The sequence below is a fragment of the Mustela erminea genome, chromosome 13, assembly GCF_009829155.1.
Source record: "Mustela erminea isolate mMusErm1 chromosome 13, mMusErm1.Pri, whole genome shotgun sequence".
Taxonomy (NCBI): Eukaryota; Metazoa; Chordata; class Mammalia; order Carnivora; family Mustelidae; genus Mustela; species Mustela erminea.
In genome coordinates this window covers 44,435,101-44,449,474 of record NC_045626.1, presented here as the reverse complement: position 1 = coordinate 44,449,474, position 14,374 = coordinate 44,435,101, and the positions used below count along the sequence as shown (strand labels likewise).

Genomic DNA, 14,374 nt, shown 5'->3' with positions numbered 1-14,374 from the left:
AAAATCTGTTGTAGGAATGAATAAAGGAACCCTGGCTTGTTTACAATATATCATCCTTCCTCTTTTCTGTCTCTTCCAAATTGTAAATATACGTTCACTTATGCCTAGGTCCTCCCTTCTGTAGTGCTCCCCCCAGATTTCAGTCATTTCGCACATACGGGCCATTGTGTTTATGCCTCTTTTCTTTTAAGGCTAGGAAGTGCCGTATTTTCCTTGACTGGTAATTTCCCATAGTGGACAGTCATGTTAGTTGCAAGTACACTTTGAAATTTTCAATTTCTCAAAAGTTGCCCGATTGTTCAATTTAATAAAAAATATTTTATTTATTTATTTGACAGACGGAGATCACAAGTAGGCAGAGAGGCAGGCAGAGAGAGAGGGGGAAGCAAGCTCCCCCCTGAGCAGAGAGCCCAATGCAGGGCTCGATTCCAGGACCCTAGGATCATGACCTGAGTCGAAGGCAAAGGCTTTAACCCACTGAGCCACCCACGCGCCCCTGTTTGATTTAATTTTTAATCCCATTCATCACGACCCTTGTACACAGTCAAAAAATTTACCCATTTGCTTTTAATGTCTTACCATCAGCTTTCTTTAAAGCGATTAAGAGTCATCCTGTCTGTTTGATTTCTCACCTTATTCACCTCACTAGTTTTCCACTTCTAAGTGAGAGTAGAGTTGCTGGGTAAATCATTCTAATCATGGACTTAGTGGCAACTAGGTAGGATTTTGTGACCTATGGTTAGGTCACGAAATCCTTCTTTCAAAAATGCCCCATTCACTTGGAGCTGCGTTTGTCATAGACCAGTTGGGCACAGCTCACTGCCACTCCTTAGTGCAAAATGATAAAGCTGTCACAGAATGGTTCTGGAGAGAGGCACCAATGACACTTCTGATCGCCATGGCATTCCTGGAAGGAGCCTGGGCAATGAAAGCAGTCTACCTACACTCCGGAAGGGTTTTGGGTGCAGTTCCCAATCCTCTGTGCTGCCCCCTGGCCCACTGCCCCTTCATTACCCTTTATTTATTTTATGTGTCAGTCCCCAAACATCGGAATATATGTAATTAATCATGTCCTACATCTTATTGTGCACAGTAATGCTTCATCGGCCTTCTACTGAGCACAGTATATTTAATTATTTTGGAGAAGAAATTCTATTAGCAAGTGTGTTGTGTCCCTCTTGTGAGATCGGATTTCATCAGAAAGCTTTGCTGTCACAAACCAATTGCTTCTGATGTCAAAGTTAACAATCATTTACATAGCAATACAACAACAATAACATTTAATGCCTTTCATCAACCCGGATTGTAAATACTAATTAGTTATATTTTGCTGTATTCTGGTGGGGCTCAGTAAATTATGATGCTTGTTTTATAGATATTGAAATACAGACAAGAGATGAGTGACTTGCCCAAGGCTGCAGAAGATGATGTCAAAATTGGGGTTATAATTCTTGTGCCCTGACCACGAGACCTCTCTGGATTCACAAGATAAATTTTTAAAGTAGTACCAAGACTTCATATAATGTGATGAAGAAGTCCTGCCCCTTCAGCCATTGAGTTTTTGTATGAGACATTTAAGTAAAAATCCCTAAGCATTAAATATTTAAGAAGAAAAAATTTAATGAAAAGAGTAAACATCTCAAGTGTCTCACACTAACACATCATGGCCTAATTCTCTCTAATAGGCTGAGATTTTAAAATGAATTCAGCTCTCGCCTCTACGGTACAGTACACTGCCATGCTGGGCAAATGAAGCCAGCTGTGTTGAGGCAAAAGCCTTCTTGCTTCAGCACCAAGTTCAGCCCTCAGGAGGTTAATGGGGCCATACTATCGGATGATGAACCACCGTTCCTACAAGTGATATCTTGCTAACGGTTGAAGGAACGGGGATGTCTTCTGTAAAATACTTTGCTCTTTAAAATTCTGGGTACAATTTACTTTTAAAAGTATTAACTGATTTCCCCCACCCCCATTAAGACTGTTTCTCAGAATGGTATGGAAGCTTTCCTTCTGGGGTTGTTTCAATCAACTCCAATGTGTCTGTCAATCTAATAATCAATAGGATTTTCTGTTCTTTCAATGGCTGAAACTAGAGCTTTCAAATTCTTTTTTCTTTTTCTCAATTTTTATTTAAACTCAATTAATTAACATATAGTGTGTTATTGGTTTCAGAGGTAGAGGTCAGTGATTCAGCAGTCTTATATAATACCCAGTGCTCATTACATCATGTGCCCTCCTCAATGTCCATCCCCTAGTTTCCCCATCTCCCCACCCCCTCTCCAGCCTTCAAATTCTAGAAGAAGCTTTCATCATGTGCCTTCTACAAACATAAAACCAACTATATTTCATTTGGGATAGTTCTTTTAATTCCAAAGTCTCCAATGATAAACTTCTGAAATGAAATTGCCAAAAGTGAGCTATATTTCCCACCTAAAATATATAAAGTATGTCAACTTGCTGATTTTGGTCTGTGATCTGCAAAATGGGGATATTTGCACTACACTCACATGGTATTTATCTACTGAGCATTGAACAACTCACTCAAAAGTGTTTCATTTAGGGTGATGGCCATTAAGGAGGGCACTTGTTGGACTGAGCTCTGGGTGTTACATGTAAGTAGGATAAGTCCCTAAATTCTACTCCTTAAATGAAGACTATGCTGTGTGTTGCCTAAATTTAAAAAAAAAAAGCTTCATTTAAAAATTTTGGAGGGGAAGCCAAGAGAGTGAGGTATAATGTAAGACATATGGGGTACCTTTCCATATTGACTTTGTAACCCTATGTATAAGTAAATATAAATGCAAATTGTGTCAGGAAAGGGACAGCGTAGTAGATCTAAGATGGTGAGGAGTGCCTTAGCAATCTTCCCATGACAGGTGGGATCTATTTACCTTCTCCTTGAGTCTGGCCTGGGCCTGAGACTAGCTTTGACCAAAAGAACTACAGGACTTCTGAAACTAGATCATAAAAAGCCTTGCTGTTTCTACCTGCCCTTCTTGACTCTCCTGTTTTTGAGACGCTCCCTTGGAACTCCGCTGCCTTGCTCTGGAAAGCCTAAGCCATATGAAGGTGCTGCAGTAGCCAGCCCTAGCTGAACTCCCCGCCAGGTGAAGGAACCATCTTGGATGTTGCAGCCTAAAGGACCCTCCAGCCTTCCCAAAGCTCAGAACACAGGGTAGAAGAAATCACCCACTCAACACACAGAATCATGAACAATCAATAACCAACAGATGTGTTAAGTTTTGGGGTGGGCTGTTACACAGCAATAGATAACCAAAACAGAAGAAAGAACAATCATATTTATATGGGGTATAAATCACCACAAACTGTAGAGCCAGGCTTCATCTTCTATGTGGACATATATATTACATCCTCACTGGAGTCCCTTAAAGAGACAACGAAAAATACTCTTTAATTCCATTCCGCCATCTTTGCTTGTGCTGTGCTCCCCATCTGGAACTCCTTCACTCTTCCTGACCATACAGATCTCACCTACACTGTAAGCATTCGTCTTCAAAGAAGACCTTCCCCATTCACTCTGGTCTTCGGCTCACTCTGGTCCTCGGCATTCTCTCCCCTTCTGACCCTTTCTAAAAGCCATCATCTGGATCATTCACTTGATTTTTTTCTTTAAATCTTTATTCAGGTATGATTGATATGCAATAATGGTACATATTTAGAGTGTACAATTCAATAAGTTTTTCCATATGTATATGCTTGTGAAACCATCACCACACTCAAGATAATGAATGTATATCCATCACCTCAGAAAGTTTCCTCCCAATCTCTGTGATCTCTTCATACTTATCTCCCAACCCCTACCCCAGGCAATCACTGAACTGTTTTCTGTCCTGTACATTGATTTGTATTTTCTAGAAATTTATATACATGGACTCATACAGTATGTACCTTTTTGGGTCTGGCTTCTTTCACTCAGCTTAATTATTTTGAAATTCATCAATTTGTTGTATCAGTTGTTTATTTATTTATTTCTCAGTAGTATTCCATTGTATAGAAATACCAAGATTTGTTCATCCATTCACGTATTGATGGCCATTGGGTAATTTTCAGTTTGGGGTTTTAATCAATAAAGCTGCTATCAACATTCATGTGCAAGTCTTTTTATGGATGTATGCTTTATTTTCTCTTTGGTAGTTCTCTAGGGATGAAATGGCTAGATCACTGGTAAGTATGCTTAACATTCTTTCTAAGAAATTGCCAAACCAGGGGCACCTGGGTGGCTCAGTGGGGTAAAGCCTCTGCCTTCAGCTCAGGTCTTGATCTCAGAGTCCTGGGATCGAGCCCTGCATCAGGCTCTCTGCTCAGCGGGGAGCCTGCTTCCTCCTCTCTCTCTCTGCCTGCCTCTCCGTCTACTTGTGATCTCTGTCAAATAAATAAATTAAATTAAATTAAAAAAGAAATTGCCAAACCATTTTCCAAAGTGGATGTACCATTTTACATTTCTACCAACGTTGTAGGAGTTTCAGTTCCTCCACATCCTTACCAACACTTGGTGTGATCAATCTTTTAAATTTTAATCATTATAGTAGGTGTGTCGTAGTATCTGATTATGGTTTTAATTTGCATTTCCCTAATGATGAATGACATCGAGTATCTTTTCATGTGCTTATTTGTCATCTAAGTATCTTTTTTTGGTGAAGTATTTGTTCAGATCTTCTCCCACTTTATGGGGTTTTTTTCCCCCCTAATATTGAGTTGTGAGAGCTCTTTATACTGACTACAGGTCCTTTAGTAGATATATGCTTCACAAATATGATCTTACAGTCTATGGGTAGTTTTAGAAATCTCAAATATTATTTTGAAGATTGGAACTTTACGTTTTTTTTTTTCAAGTTCAGTTTATCAGTTTGTTCTTATATGAACTGTTGCTTTGGTGTTGTACTGAAGAAATCTATGCCTGATCCAAGGTCACTATGATTTTCTCCTGTTGTCTTCTAGAAGTTTTATAGTTTTGGGTCTCCAGTTGAGGTGGATAGTCCATTTCAAGTTACTTTTTGTATACAGTGTGAGGTATGGTCAAAGTTCTTTTTTTCCCCTTCCATAAGAATATACAATTTTGTAGCCCTGTTTGTTGAAAAGACTTTTTCCTACTGAATTGCCTTTGTATTTTTGTCAGCTATCAGTGTACATACATATTTGGGTCGATTTCTGGACCCTCTGACAAGAACTCTATGTCATCTTTATCTTTGTTCTTCTGTAAATAGCATTTCTTTTTTTTCCCTCTGCTTTTAGGATTTTATAACTGATTCTGAGCAACTTGATTAGGATATATCTTGATATAGTTTTGCTCATGTTTCTTCTGTTTGGGGCTCATTGATCTAATTGGATCTATGAATTCATGGTATTCATCGAGTTTGGAAAGTTTTGGGGCATTATTTCTCCAAATATTTTTGTATCCTCTGGCTCTGTCTCTTCTTTGGATACCTTAATTACGGGTAGATTAGGCTGCTGGAAGTTGTCACATACATCTCATGATGCTCTCTGCATCTTTTGAATCAATTTTCCTTTTTCTGTGTGTTCCATTTTGGGTAGGTTCTGTTGTTGTCTTCAAGATCACTGTCATGGTGCTATAGTCTAGAGATTCTCTCCAGGCAGCGGGCTGGAACAATCACAGGGCTCACTGGGAGTTTGTCTCTCATCGCTCTGGGATCGTTGTTCTTTGTTGTCCGAGAACCAGCGTCTTAAAAACCAGGGTCATTGATTTTTGTGGTTGTTTCAGGTGGAAGGGAGAATCCGGCCCCTGTTCCTCCTTCTTGGCTGGAAGGAGAAGTCCTCATCCATTTGATTTTTAATTGCGTGGTGTCCACTATCACGGTTTAATATTTTATGGTCTTGTGTTGGCCTGCCAATGGGAATATAAACCTTGAGATCAGAGGCCATGTCTAATATGTCTTTGGGCTAACCACAAAACCTGGGCCTGTGCCCCGCACACAATCAGAGGGGACACGTACCAGCAAACCAGCGTATTTTTGGTTCCTCGGACTCAGCACACTGAGGATTGACTCATGATGAAAAATCAATGGATGTGAAATTTCTTATTCAACTTGATATTTTTAGTGTGTGAAAAATAGCCTGAAACTAAAATATTTTTGTTCCCATCTTGTTTTCCAAGAAGTGACACTCTACTACTTCCTTTTGAAATTAACAGCCACAGACGTTATAGCACCGAGCTGCGGAAGAAACTCTTCGGCCCGAACCACTCAGACTGTGAAATAAAATGAACAGCCTGTCACTGCTCATCTAGATTTCCTCCCTGTCATTTCTGCTTGTCTCTCAGCACTTCTCAGAGAGGGATTTAACACTATGTGGGACCTGGGCTTTCCCTGAGAGGGGCATGAAAGGAATAACAGAATCACATTTTTTGGTTTCATTCTGGAGATTGAAATTCACCCAGTTTTTTCTTGTACTGCTAATGGGAAGTGTCCACTGTAAAGGATACAGCAGGAACTCAGGTCTAGGAGTTTTGGGGTATAAGCTCTTTGAATTGTATAGCTATAGATTTTTGGCTTTACTGTATCATTTACAAGGCAAGCAGGAATTTTTGTCCTGCTCTGAACAACAACAACAATAAAAAAGCACTTTCGATGGTGCCTGGGTGGCTCAGTTGGTTAAGCGTCCGGCTCTTGTTTTCAGCTCAGGTCATGATCTCAGGGTCATGAGATCAAGCTGCGTGTGGGCTCTCTGCTGGGCATAGAGACAGCTTAAGATTCTCTTATTCCCTCTGCCACCACCGCCTCCCCCCACCCGCCCCTGCGCCTTCTGCTTTCTTTTTGTCTCTCAAAAAAAAAGAGGCATTTTCATAGGACCAGACTGCTGATTAAATGTATTAATAACATAATTTTATGCTTTCATTCAACAACGATTTAGCACATCCCCACGTCAGGGCCTTTGCACACACAGTTCCTGCTGGCTTGTTATTCTCTCAGATATCTATCTACGAGGCTCACTCTGTCACTTCATTCAAGCCTATGCTCAAACGTCACCTTCAGAGACAGACTTTCCCTGAGACCCTATCTAAAAGAGCACTGCAGCCCCCTGCTCCCACTCCATATGACATTCTTTTCACTTACCCTACTTTATTCATGTCATTTACCACTTGCCATCTGACAGTCAAAAAACACATACCTATACATGCTTTGATACGTACTTATTCAACACATACGAATTTATTTATTGTCTATCCCCTGGCTAGAGTAAATATGCCGTAATATGTATTACTACTATATAAATTTTTTCTATATTCTCAGCACCCAGACTGGTATCCAGCATATGGTATACATTCAATTAATATTTGTTGAATGAATGAACAAATATTTACTGATTTTCTACTTGGTGCAAAAGCACCAGAGGGACTATGATATAAATCACCCCAATCCCTTCTTTCAAGGAGCTCTTCTTCTGGAGGGGGGACAGGCACAAGAATCCAGGGCTATGGTACAAAGCAAACGAATGGATGAAACCATGTATTTTGAGCGCCTAAAGGAAGAAGGGGTGCAGAGAGGCAGTGTGGACTTTGAGATGACCCTTACCACAGAAGTTTGATGGGTACAGAGGGAAAGACTGGGGAATTGAGTCGGAGGCTCAGAGTGAGCCCTGCTTGGAGCCCTCGGTGGGGTAAGCCTGTTTTGGACCTAAGAGGAGACCTGTATGGCTGGGTTTGTGAGGATGTAGGAGAAGAGGGGAGAATGTAGGTTTTGGGGTCTGATCCTGGAAAGCCAGTAGAGCTTTTAGAATGATCTTAAAGGAGTTATGTGAGGTAGTATTTTACAACCATCTTTAGCTAGTCCAGCTCCCACCCAGGGAAACCGGGATGTCTATTAGCACACCATTGAACTCATTAATGTGGTGACTACACTTATCTTGTTGCCCTAAATATAGGTACCGACACCTTTTCTCTTAGCAGTTCTACACCATTTAAAGTATGGCACCACTGTAAGGTAATTAAGAACTTTCACTGACAATTTGCTCACTGATTCATTTACTTTTTTTTTTTGTCTTAATGATAAACTTACCTTATATGGGATCTTCATTTATGCTCCCGTATAAAAACGAACCCAGAATTTTCTACAAGGAAACCTCTGGATCTGATCCCATGTGACAAATAAATTCTGTGGGATCAATGTAAGAAGGACAGAACAGAGAAGTGGGACATAAATTATTATATTCTCCCCACCTGGGCAGGAAATACCAGGGACTTCTGGGAATCTTAGAGACTATCAAAGCTTTGTAAACAATTTCCTAACCCACACCATCCAGGTAAACCAATCCCACCACTTTATAGGTGAGAAAACGGAGCCCCGGCCCTATGGAATGGCTGGGTCAAAGGGTCAGACCTGAGTTAGGTCAGAACTCCTTCCAACCCCTCTCAGCAATGTGGTCAAAGTGGGATACATCAGGGCTACTAGAAAGCACAGCAATGATGTGGACACTTTGCTAGTCTGGCAGTTTTACTCGGGACTTTTGGGAAGAGGGCTGTTGGTGGAAGAGGAGAGAGAAGAGTCAAATAATTGAAGACATAAGTCTGGAGCATTTTAATGTTCAAACAAGGATCTAATGTGAGTAGAATGCAAAATCGACTTTGGTTTTAAAGCTGGAACAGGAGATGTCTGGAGAATGTGTCTTCCGGTTGCATACCTGTCCCCATAAAGTACTGGTCACCTAAAAAGTTAGTTATACAGTAGTCTACCCCACTGTGGTTGGAACACGGACATTTACTTATTTCAAAATAGAGGTGTTTTTGTTGGATGGAAACAAAAGAAAATCCCAAAGATATGACCTGGACTCTAGGGAAAATATTACAGAACTAGCTCATTAAAGTGGGAATTGAGATCCTCAGTGCTTTTAATTCTCTCGGAAAACAATATTTCCTTAATTCTTTTTTTTCCTTTTCTTCCCCTTCTTTTCCTAGTTGGACTGCTGGCGCTAAGGTCCTCAGTTCATGGCTCTTCATCCTGGATCTGAGTGTGGTCCTCTCTCGACTGAGGGATTAATAGATTGATTGAGGGGATGCCTGAGTGGTTCATGTGGTTGAGGGGCTGAGTCTCGGTTTCAGCTCAGGTCATGATCTCAGGGTCGGGAGACGGAACTCCTAGTCGGGCTCCGCACTGAGCAGGTAGTTTGCTCGAGATTCTCTCTCTCCCTCTCCCTCTGCTCCTCCCCACACTCGCATTTGCTCTATCTTTAAATCTTTTTTATCTCTAAATCCTTAAAAAATAGATTGATTACTTTTACCCACATGCCGCTCCTCACACCCCATCCTCCACAAGCCCCCTTCTTCTTTGTTGTATGTGTTCTTGCCAGATGTGGACAGCTGTTTCATATGCCTTTTTTTTTTTTTTTTACTTTGTACTATTTCTTCAGTCCCATCCGTTACATTACATTATATGTAACCCATTACTTCTAGTGCAACCTTGAACTCCCCACGTTCTATTACCCATTCTCCCAGTCATGGCACAGAGATTGCCTGGTGGGGAGGCGATTTCACAGGGAATGGGATACTCAACCCAGTCCAATAGAGTTTATATAGAAATTCAATTCTTTGTGTTTCATCAATGTGAGGAACAAGCAAAACTTGTCCATGTTATTATTAGACCGCTAAGTGGCCTCTGTCTGACCTCGATCCGGTGGAGTGAGGATGAGGAAGAGGATAAGATTGGCTCAGTTTGTCTTTCTCTGCTCACTTAACACCTTTGAGTGGTGGGCCATGCGTTTTAAACAAACTGGCCATTCCAAGATAAACGTTCAAGGTCATGTCTCTAGGCCGAGCCCATTCCAAAACACGGCTGGAAAAATAGGTTATGTCTTGAGTACTGTTATATTCAGGGTCAAGAAACAGGCATTGGACTAATCCACGACACTAATGATGTCAGCCAAGAGGAATGTATTCTGCCAACCGGCCAAACAAAGATGCGTATCCCAGCTCAAGCACACTTCTCTCCCATGCTCTCTTTGGGGAGCAGAGGCTCTCAGTAAGCGGGGTTACCAACAACTTAGCTTATAAAATGCTATATGGGAAAAAACCAGGTTCAGCAAATAAGTCTTCTGTTCCACTGGAAATTTATTGAGCTAAAAACCGTGAGGAAACCGGAGGGGATGATGTTTTATAGATGACGAGAGGTATTTTAAGTGGCCAACAATATAATTTTAATGCATTTAATTTTTCAAACTATGCCACAGTCTCCTATGTGGTAGAAAGTGGTTTTGGCATTTGGAATGCGGTGTCCGTGTCTCCCATATGTTGGTTATAATTGAACCTAAAATGGGTAAGGCAATAGAGGGTGTGGGTGGAAGAGAGAACTTGGTTTAATGTGTTTGTTTTTATTCCAAACACTGCAGCGAGGCACTTTTTAAGCAATGAGACACAGGTAGGTAGGAGGGAGGGAGAAATGGGAAAAGAAAAAAAAAAAAAAAGAACAGGAAGAAAGACAGGAAGTCCATGTGAACTTCTGAAATCTAACCTTTCTCAACACAGTAGAAATACCGAGGGGCGCCTGGGTGGCTCAGTGGGCTAAAGCCTCTGCTTTCGACTCAGGTCAGGATCCCAGGGTCCTGGGATCGAGCCCCGCATCAGGCTTTCCGCTCAACAGGGAGCCTGCTTCTCTCTCTCTCTCTCTGTACCTGCCTCTCTGCCTACTTGTGATCTCTGTCTGTTGGGTAAATAAATAAAATCTTTAAAAAAAAAAAAAAAAAAAAAAGGAAAGAAATACAAAATGCTACTTTGTTGACTGGCTCTTCCTCTGCCTGAGCATCAAGACTATGTTCATGAGGAACTTGAATGAGTAAGAAGGCCAAGGTCAAGAAAAAAAAAATAGATTCTGCCACTTAAAGTCGTGTAATCTTGACCAAGTCATTTTATTTTTCCAAATCTTACTTTCTCTCAGTTGTACAATAAGTCGGGCAGCTCTCTTGCAAGGGGTTGTGTAGAGGAGGTGGGAATGCCCTTGGAAATCATCAAGTGTTATACAAATTTAAGAGATTCCCATGGGGCCAAAAGAAGATACATAGGTTCCTCCCACTACCTGAAAGTAGAGCGTTCCGAGGAAACCGCCATGGAGCCGAAATGACCTAAACTAGACCATTTCGTAGAAGCAAAAATCCTATTTGGGTTTCCTTCTATTAGGGAACTCAGTTACTAATGTAGGTCCTTTCTCTGTTAGTAAAAGTGAGGTGGCTAAAAGCCAACTTCCAGATACTGGAGGAAATCTGTACCTCCAGAGAAGTTTAATGCATGCAGGGGACCAGAGCCCACAGGCCACCCCACACCTCTAAGTCCATCTTTAGAAAACCACAGGTCAAGGACTCAAGGAAACAGGTTATCAGAATAGACAACGCCTTGATCTTCCTCTTTGTCTCCGACACTCAGATCCTGTGACAGAGATAAACACGAATGCGGAAGGACCTGAAGGCAAGAAAGTGTTTCAAGACTGATGCGGTAGCCCATTTTATTTACAGTCCGGTAGAGGACTTGCTGGGCTGCAAATCCAATTAGTGTCCCCTTTCAGCTGTTTCCCAATTCAGGTTGTTCGGATTTAGAACTGAAGGAGTTGTCGTCTATTGACATTTGGGAAGTCACACGTGGAAGAACTGGGGTTTTGTTCAGATGCCTTCCTTCCTGGTGTTTCTTTAGGAAGATGAGGGGCGCCTGGGTGGTCAGTCATTAAGCATCTGCCCCTCACCCCCTGCTGGGGTCATGCGCATTGGGCTCCCTGCTCAGCGGGAAGCCTGCTTCTCCCCCTCCAACTTCCCCTGCTTCTGTTCCCTCTCTCACTGTGTCTCTGTCAAAAAAATAAATAAAACATTCTTTAAAAAAAAAAAATAGGAAGATGAGCATTTTAGAGTCCTCCTTGGAAAGTCAGTGCCTATTTCTTCTTGCCTATAGATGGAAACTCCATTTGTCCTCTGTCCTCCTTAAATTCTCACAAAATTACGTCTAATTGGCATAATTAGCATAATTGATACTGTCCTGGTATCTAATTTGCAGTAGTAGGGAAAAAAACCGTAGTCTAGCTATGTTGTGTATCTATGCCTTCGTTGTTGTGGTATTGTGACTTACAAGAAATAAGTGTTTGGTCTTTGCACCAACCCTGCCCCAGTTTCAGGCACCCAGCTAGAAATCCTGGACTTTCCTCTGAGGAGAACAACGAAGGTGTTGTCTTCTGTTATGTTAATGAGATGGCCTCGGGACTCTATCTAAGGATGGGGGCTGGTTGCCAGGAGAACCAACCACCTATTTAGAGAGTTGGAACTTTCAGCTCCTTACCCTCCCCCAAGATAAGGGGCGGAAGTTGAATCTATCACCAGGGGTCAATGATTTAATTATTCGGACCCACATTTTGAAGCCCCCAGAAAACCCCCAAAGGACGTGGTTTGGAGAGCTTCCAAGTAGGGAAGGCATGCAGGTGTTGGGGACAATGGCACACCCCAAAGGCATAGGAACTCTGCCCCCCCTTCCCACATACCTTGCCCTGTGTATCTCTTCTGTCTGACTATTCGTAAGTTGTATCCTTTTACAATAAACCGGCGATCTGTTACGTAAAATGTTCCTCTGAGCTCTGGGAGCTGCTCTAGCAAACTGACTGGACCTGAGGAGGGGATCATGGTGAACCTCCAATTTAGAGCTGAGGGGCAGAAGCACAGGTGACAACCCAGGCTTGTGACTGGTGTCTGAGGGAAGAGGCAGTCTCACAGGACCAATTTCTTAACCTGTGGGATCTGACACTACCTCTAGGAAGGTAGCTTGAGAATTGTACTGAATTGTAGGACACCCCGCTGGTGTTGCTTGTTGTGGGAAACTCTCCCAAACCCACACACTGGAAGCCTTCTACTTGTTTACAAATGGTTTCGTGTGTCCTAAGGAGATGCTAAGCTCATCTGGGGCAGAAGCTCTACCAGTGTGTTCCTGCTCCCATTTTTCCTGGTTGGGTGTTTTCCTAACAACTTTTTCAAAGTAGTGCTTGTTTCTTTACTTCTGATTATAAAAAAGATTATATACTCACTTCTGAAGATTTGGAAATAGAAAATCAAAAAGAAGAAAACGAAAAGAGAAACGAGAAAAACAAAAAAATGAAAATAGAAAAACAAAAAGAAGAAAATGGAAAGGGAGACACAGATACGTGGTTGATCCTGCAGGTTGTCTAAGAGTAGCCGTATCTCCCCATTTCCGTGGCTCTTAGAAACGGCCTGTGTTCAGGCTTCCCAAACTCTTGCCCCTGAGGGAGGCTGGCTGGAGTGTTGTGTTGCTGGGGCAGTATCCCGGGTATGGCACCCAATTCCGGGTAGCAGGACCAGAGGAGACGGCTGCAGGTGGGTGGGGCTTGTAAAATAGAAGCTTGGGAGGAAATGCCCCTTCCTCATGGCCAAGGCACTGTCTGGATCATAGGGAAGGCACCACCAAACTCTGAACATGGTGGCGTGGAGAATGGAAGCACACAGCCACTCTCGATGAACCACCAAGTTCACCGGCTACAGAGTGCATGTCTAGACTTCCTGTCCTGTGAGGTAAGGGTGGCCTTCCTGTTGAAGTCACTTCTTGTTGCTGTCACTTGTAGTCCAAATCATCCCACCCATCCTGCTTCCATTTCTCTGTGGAATATGGTGTACACTGTCCTTCTCATAAAGTGGTCCTCAAAAGCAACTCCACAAGGTTGTGATGATCTGTTTGCTTACGTCCCTTTGTACACTGAGCTCTCAGCTCTCTGAGGGGAGCCTGGAGTTTCTAGGGACTCTTGTTTGATGAGGTGTTTTTGTTCTGTTTTTCCCTCACGCTCACACCCTGGCACGATATCTGGCACAATGTAGGCACCAAGATTTGAGGGGATGAGGAAACTGAGGGTGGGGTTATTGTGGCTCAAAGCCACCCAGTGGCCGGTGGCAATTACTTCTTGAACTCTTTGAAGTCAGGGACAGGGGATGCCCTGACTCCTGAATTCAGCACTTTCTACTGAATTTTTTCCTGAATACTTGTTGAATGAATGGCTAAAAACTGAGGAGGGTCGGGTGGCAGGGATTTCACGGTCACACAAAATCCAAGCCGTCCATGAGCGGATTCTGTCATTTAGACTGTGGGGAGGAAGGAGAGAAGGAAGGGTGATGTGCAGGGAGAGGAAGAAAGGTGAAAGCCAGGGAAGGCTCTGACCTTGACCCCCGCCCCACTCCTGACAGAGTGCACTAATATGAAGTATGCACAAGGCGGCAGGCCAGAGCTGCTGGGAGCACCAACCTGTCGGCTATTGCGATGTTGGGCAATGTCTTTTATTTATTTATTTATCTATTTATTTTTAAAAGACTTTTTAATTATTATTTACTTATTGACGGAGATCATGAGTAGGCAGAGAGGCAGGCAGAGAGAGAGGAG

At 42.4% G+C, this 14,374-nt stretch overlaps 1 protein-coding gene across 1 annotated transcript in view; it reads right to left on the bottom strand.

Moving 5' to 3' along the window:
* The window catches only part of KCTD1 (potassium channel tetramerization domain containing 1), a 178,060-nt gene that overhangs the window by 132,524 nt on the left and 31,162 nt on the right, over positions 1 to 14,374 (bottom strand). The gene's annotated exons all lie outside the window — the stretch shown is intronic.